Below are 7,523 nucleotides of genomic sequence, written 5' to 3' on the forward strand. Positions count from 1 at the left end.
ACACACACACACACACACACACACACACACACACACATGTATATATATATATATAATGTATATATATATATATATATATATATATATCATTTATTATTTAATTGAACGCGAAGCATCCATTTCCACGTATACATATTTATATATATATATACACGACGGGCTTCTTTCAGTTTCCGTCTACCAAATTCACTCACAAGGGTTTGGTCGGCTCGAGGCTATAACAGAGGATACTTAACCAAGGTGCCACGCAGTGGGACTGAACCCGAGACTATGTGGTTGGGAAGCAAGCTTCTCACCACACAGCCTTACCTACACCTTATTTATATTCAATGTTTGTGCTACACATTAACTGTTTCCTTCCATCAAATGTTGAAATGATGGTAGAGCAACATATAGATAAATAGATAGACAGATAGATAGAGCAACGTGAAATGAAGTGTTTTGCACAAGAACACAGTATTTTGCCCAGTCTGGGAATCGAAACCACGATCTTCTGATCGTGGGTGCAACACCCCCAACGATTAGTCCGTGGGCCGTCATTAGAGTTACATTATAACAACAACAACAACTCATACCAGTACAGAATTTGAGAAAACTTTTTAAATATATTTAATGTCTCCGATTTTAAATCTGAAGTAAAACCCGAATAGGTTTTTGATGGATTTATTTTATTATTTATGCGCCCTTTCAAAGCCTAGCCAGGCGCATGGGTCCGGTGTCCCGGTTTCTATGGCGTATGTGCTCCTCCCAGATAGAAGGGACGCAAGTCCATCGGAGCGTTACTCAAGAAACAGGAAGAAAGAGTGAGAGAAAGTTGGGGCGAAAGAGTACAACAGGGGTCGCCACCACCCCCTGCCGGAGCCTCGTGGAGCTTAGGTGTTTTCGCTCAATAAACACTCAAAACGCCCGGTCATGGAATCGAAACCGCAATCCTCCGTCCGCGAGTCCGCTGCCCTAACCACTCGGCCATTGCGCCTCCACGGTTTCTGATGGCGGATCACCTATATCTTAGATAAGACTTAACACTTTTAATGTACCAACTACGCTTTTATCTATCTATCTATCTATCTATCTATCTATCTATCTATCTATATATCTATCTATCTGTCTGCTTGTCTGTCTGTCTATCTATCTAGCTATCTATACAGCTGTCTGTATTTCTGTCTGTTTGTCGTCTGTCTGTCTGTGGCCAGATTGAAATGCAGGCAGGGATGCAAGTGTAACAAATAAAGTCAATTGCATGACATTTCTAATATGAAACACTCATAGCATTTCTTTAGAATATGTCTTTGAAAAAGTTATACCTTCAATTTCTAGCATAAATATGAAAAATAATAAAAGTTTTACGCATTCTACTTGTTTGGGAAATGACTTTATCTGAATCTATCGGTCGAAACTGACGCAATCATTTAAGGGAAGACTCATTATGACATTTATAGAAACGAAAAATATTATTTCAGCTTCGTTTTAATTAGGAGTGTTATTATATTTAATGATGTGCCAAAAAAATTCTTGTACATCTACAGTGTGGTTTCTGACACAAATCCAGGATATGATTATGAAAGATATAATTATTATGACAAAATAAAAGCAAAGTGAAAATAACGGCCATTTTTTTCAATGTTGCAATATAATCGAAATAATCGAAACAGAACAAGAAATATATTTGTATTTAGAGATGGTGAGATAACACACACACGCACACACGCGCGTGCATACACACACATACACACACTACGCACTCGCTCAAACACAGACACATATACATATACACACACACATATATTTGCAAACACAAACACACACACATGCGCATACATATATAAAGCTAAGTAGGTTATGCCAAGATTAAATACATTATATATATATATATATTTTAATGTCTATGAATCTCCATCTGTCTATCTATTTACACACACACACACACACACACATACATATATATATATATATATATGTATATATATATTATACATCTATGACATATAATATAAAAATATTTCTATATGCATGTGTGTGTATATATATATATATATATATATATATATATATATATATATATATATACACGCACACACATATATATACATATATATATATATATATACAGTAGTGTTTTATATATATACATATATATATATATAAAGCACGATTTATTCCTGATCAGAGGCGTTCGTAAACCGTGGTTCTACTGTATATATATATATGTATATACATACATATATATAATTTGTTAGCGTATATATGTGTATATGTATAGAAGGCATACATTATAAAATCTACTGATTAGCTAACCAATGTTTTATTCTGCACCAGTATGATAAACAGAGCCAAAGCGGAATTTAAAAAAAATTATTACATAGTTACTCGACATATTAAATATAGCAGTCAAATCTGTCAAAAATCCAAACGGATTTTTTTCTATAAAAAAATAAGAAGAAGCGAAGATACACTTTATAATGAGTGGAAAACCTTTGTTCTGTTCAACGAGGAATGACTTGGAGCTAAAAGACAACATCAAAAGTGCCACTTTCTGGACTTTCCCAATTAGTGAGGTTCTGAAATAAGAAAATTTAATTTTTATTTCAGATTGATACAAAAGTTTACTTTTCGAGGCAAAGGGGCCTGAGAGGCTAATTCTAACTTCTGAACGCATTTTGTGTCACATGCTTTGAAATAAAGAACTTCAATTATTTTTATAAGTAGTATATATCTGTAGAATCTTGCACTAAAAAAAAAGAATTAAATCCATCAAACTGTGAAATATAGGCTGGGGGTTAAGAAGTTCTTTTCGCAACCAAGTGGTTTTAGGTTTAACCCCACTGCGCGGCACCTTCGGCAAGTGTCTTCTACAATAAGGTGGCGAGCTGGTAGAAACGTTAGCACGCCAGGCGAAATGCTTTACGTTCTGAGTTCAAATTCAGCCGAGGCCGACTTTGCCTTTCATCCTTTCGGGGTCGATAAATTCCTCGGCGGAATTTGAACTCAGAACGTAATTGCAGACGAAATACCGCTAAGCATTTCGCCCGGCATGCTAACGTTCCTTATTTCTCTATTGCACACAAGGGGCTAAAAACAGAGGGGACAAAGGAGGACAGACAAAGGGATTAAGTCGATTACATCTAACCCAGTCCATAACTGGTACTTAATTTATCGACCCCGAAAGGATGAAAAGCAAAGTCGACCTCGACGGAATTTGAACTCAGAAGGTAACGGCAGACGAAATACCGTTAAGCATTTCATCCGGCGTGCTAACGATTCTGCCAGCTCACCGCCCTAATGATATTGTTTTTTACTCTAGGCACAAGGCCCGAAATTTTTGGGGAGGGGGCCAGTCGATTAGATCGACCTCAATACGCAACTGGTACTTAATTTATCAACCCCGAAAGGATGAAAGGCTAAGTCGACCTCGGCGGAATTTGAACTCAGAACGTAACGGCAGAGGAAATACCGTTTAGCATTTCGCCCGGCGTGCCAACGATTCCACCAGCCCACCGTCCTAATGATATTAACGAAACAGCAAGTACACGAGGAGGTATGCCTGTAATAATTAAAGTAAAGGTGACATCTACATCTTTTTAAATAATAAGAGTAGAAATTAATATTATTAAATAACATTATTAAATGATATCAATTTCAACCAGTTGTCAGCATACTTAAAAAAACTTCTGAAGACCGTGTCTATTTTTAGTATACAAGGGTTCCACATAGTGGTCTCTCCTATTGTTTAAATCTTTTTAGTCTGCGTCCAATTTAAATGTGAAGGCGTGACGCTATTCAAATTACTGATGTGACTCTTGAGATCCTTCTGAAGTAAGCCTGTGAGCATTCTCAAGCAGAGATGAACTTTGATGATGGAGTTGCCATAGTCTACTGAGAGAAGCCAATAATATAGTTTGGGACACTTATTTCAAATGCTAATAACTCATATTTATATTCATATAGGCGACATATCGAGAACGAAAGTTCAAACTCCAGTTTAAGCTTGTGGTACCTCTGTTGTTTACTGTCGATCACCAGGGCTACGGTCAGTGAGTTACCCCCTTCATCAGAAACTTGGAGTCTCTCTCTTACCTGTCATTTGTGTAGAATTTCAAATAGAACTTGGTGATAACCAAGAGAAATCCTCGATTTTCATCAGTTCCCGTTGATTTGGCCAGTCCCGAGATTAACCATGTTGTTGAAAAACACTCAAATAGATGATGCGGATTATTAAGAGGTTTGATATATTGAGAAGTGCGTTTCAACAACGTTGTCTGCGTCAAGTTGCAAGCATTTTGGATGCCATTTTGAGTACAGGAAATCCATCTGACAACTCTAGGCAATAAAGTCTGTGAGGATGAATCGTCCACATTTTAGAATCCAGGAAATAAGAAAGGTGCTTGACAATAATGACAACTCTTTAAAAGTGTCAATCAAAAAAAAAAAAAATGCTGCTTTGACGCAAACAGAAATCTCAACGAATGACTTCACTTAGGGAAGTGCAGCGCTACAAGCTTCATAGAGACTTGTAGGAGCAAACAATTCTTTTGGAAATAAATGACCCCAGAGTAATTTTTCTAACCCACTACTACTATTTTCTGATCGATTCTTCACTCCTGCACCATGTCACATTTCTTAGCATACTTTATGGAAATGTTGTATGGACGCTCCCAAGCGATAAGTAGGCTAGTCCAATACGCATAAATAGCTAGACGAAAAGCGTCGGGCAGAGAGCGAGCCGGAGCCGTCGGTAGACTAGACGTCGAGTCGTCAGAAGTAAGAGTTGAGTAGAGGTCATCTGCACGTGCGATATAACAGGAAATAAGTCCAACTAAAGACTTGACTGGAGAAGGGTGTTAGTGTCAATTTGTTATCAGTTTTGAAGAGCTACTTCTCAGCTTGTCTGAAACAACTGTGTAGGAAAAGAGATTTGACGAATATTTCATGAAAGTTTTCTTGCCTGAGTATACAACGTATTTGAAGATGTCAGCAAAAGTAGATACTGATTGGGATCAATATCACACATTGGCAATCAAAAGTGGTGCAAAGAAGACATGAGTAATTGGTGCACATCAGCGTTCGTTTGGTAGTGCTAAGATTCCAGGAAACTGGCATTGCAAATGCAGATAAGTAGAAGTTATTTTCGCTCGTTTAAACAGTATTTAGAGAAATATAGATCCAAGAAAGTAAGTTTGTCTAAATAACATTCTGTACGAGAAGTGGAAAGTAGTTGGAGGATGTGATCTGATCCAAAACTAGTGCAGATTCTCACCTATATGTGGATGGGTTGTCCTTTATTTAGTTTGTAGTTATATTTAATCTATTTGCGACTCAGTGCCTGAAAACATTGGAATTCTATATATCGCTGGCAGTGAGATTTGGGTGATATGCAGCTAGCGGCTAGCTGACACTGAAGAGACGCAGTACGTAAAAATCACGTGATCTGGTTGTCCCGGTGCTCGTAGCAGGCTATTCTCGTCTACTAACAATATATATATGTATGCTTTTATGGCCCATGCGTCCGTATGAAATGTGATCCTCGCAAGGTAAATACCGCAGTATTCGGCATTCTAACAAAACATCCACGATAAGTTAGATATGAAGATTGCCTTTTGGTATTAATACTGCTTCTGTCGCTAATAATCACACACACACACACATGCACACACAAGTATATGTATCTGTGCACGTGTGTATGAATCTATGCGTCTATATTAGATTATTCAAAATGTAAGTTAGTCCTTGAGCGCACAGTGCTCCTGAAAGTCAGCAATGGTCTTCCTCGGTCACGAGTGGACGGCCATTATATTAGATTACAAGAGGCAAATGTAAAAAAAAAAACAACCTATTAAGCAATATGGACAAATTCTGCAGAGATACCATAAGGCATATGAGTTTAGAGAAATGTTAAAAAGTTACTCTAAAAATGATGGCTATATTTACTAACTGAATTCAGAATTAAAACAGAAGAATCTGTACATCCATTTAGGCGAAGATGGAAATAAGTTGCAATATATAAACAAAAGCATTGCAACAGATCGATACTGCCGAAGTACTGAAAATTGAATTCAATGTCATAAATAAGATGTTTGACATGTACTTTAATATATATCTCCTTGTGTGTGAAATAAGAGTGAAATTAATTTCAGTAAAAAGTAGTTATGATTATGAATACAGAGAACGTGAACAAAGATAGAAAAGCCGCCGCTGTGCTCACAAATTTACATACAGCTGAAAAAAAGAAAAAAAAAATAGAGAAAGGCAACAACTCTGTTAGATGTACTGAACACATACAACACAAGATGTTTTCAGTTCACTAAGACAAACCGCACTATACATTCTATGCAATTACGTACACTCCTGTAATAAGTTGTAATGCCATGTCACAACAAAAAAAAAAAAAACAGCACTAAAAGAAACACAAACTCAGTAAATTAAAAGGAACAGCAACCATCTTCTCAACAGAACTGAAAAGACCAAAACAACACAACTCAGAAACAGAGATGTTCACCGGATAGTGTAGTTAAAATTCGCACGAAACTACAGGAAACCATCACCACCACTACCACCACTACCACCACTACCACCACCACCACTACCATCACCACCACCACCGCCGCCACAAACAACAACAATTGTTTCTTTTATTTATTTTGTCACTTTTGTTATGTTTTTTTTTTGATAGACAGCTATTTCTGTGAAGATATTGTCAGAATACCTATAAGGATAAATACAGGCATGTTTTAGAAAATAGCGATACGAGAGTATGTAAATATTGTTAGAACATTTTCGCGCAGAATTTCTTAACCTTGTAAATTTTTTTTCGACATGTATTCAAAGATTGTATTTGATTCTTTTTAATGGAAGACAGGAAAGTCTTGAAGTGCTTTCCAAACCATGAATAATAAAAATAACAAAATCAACAAGAACGATGACAATGACAACTGCAACAACGGCGTCGTCATCATCATCGTCATCATGAACAACAACAACCATAATAATAATTCTTTCTACTATAAGCACAAGGCCTGAAATTTTTGCGGAGAGGGAGCTGGTCGATTATATCAGCCCCAATGCTCGGCGGAGTTTAAAATTAGAATGTAAAGCCGAATGAAATGCCAGTAAGCATTTTATCCGACGTGCTAATGATTCTGACAGTTCACTGCCTTAATGGTTTCAAATTCTGGCACGAGGCCAGCAATCTTAAGGGGAAGAGAAGACGGATACATCGATCCCAATACTTGACTGGTACTTTACTTTATCGACCCCGAAAGGATGAGAAACAAACTAGACTTCGATAGTATTTGAACTCAGAACGGTGCACTAACATTTCAGTTATAATATTCTTCTCTTTTACTCTTTTACTTGTTTTAGTCATCTTGACTGTGGCCATGCTGGAGAACCACCTTTAGTCGAGCAAATCGACCCCAGGACTTATTCTTTGGAAGCCTAGTACTTATTCTATCGGTCCCTTTTGCCGAACTGCTAAGTGACGGGGACGTAAACACACCAGCATCGGTTGTCAAGCGATGTTGGTGTGG

Source organism: Octopus bimaculoides, chromosome 7, assembly GCF_001194135.2.
Source record: "Octopus bimaculoides isolate UCB-OBI-ISO-001 chromosome 7, ASM119413v2, whole genome shotgun sequence".
Taxonomy (NCBI): domain Eukaryota; kingdom Metazoa; phylum Mollusca; class Cephalopoda; order Octopoda; family Octopodidae; genus Octopus; species Octopus bimaculoides.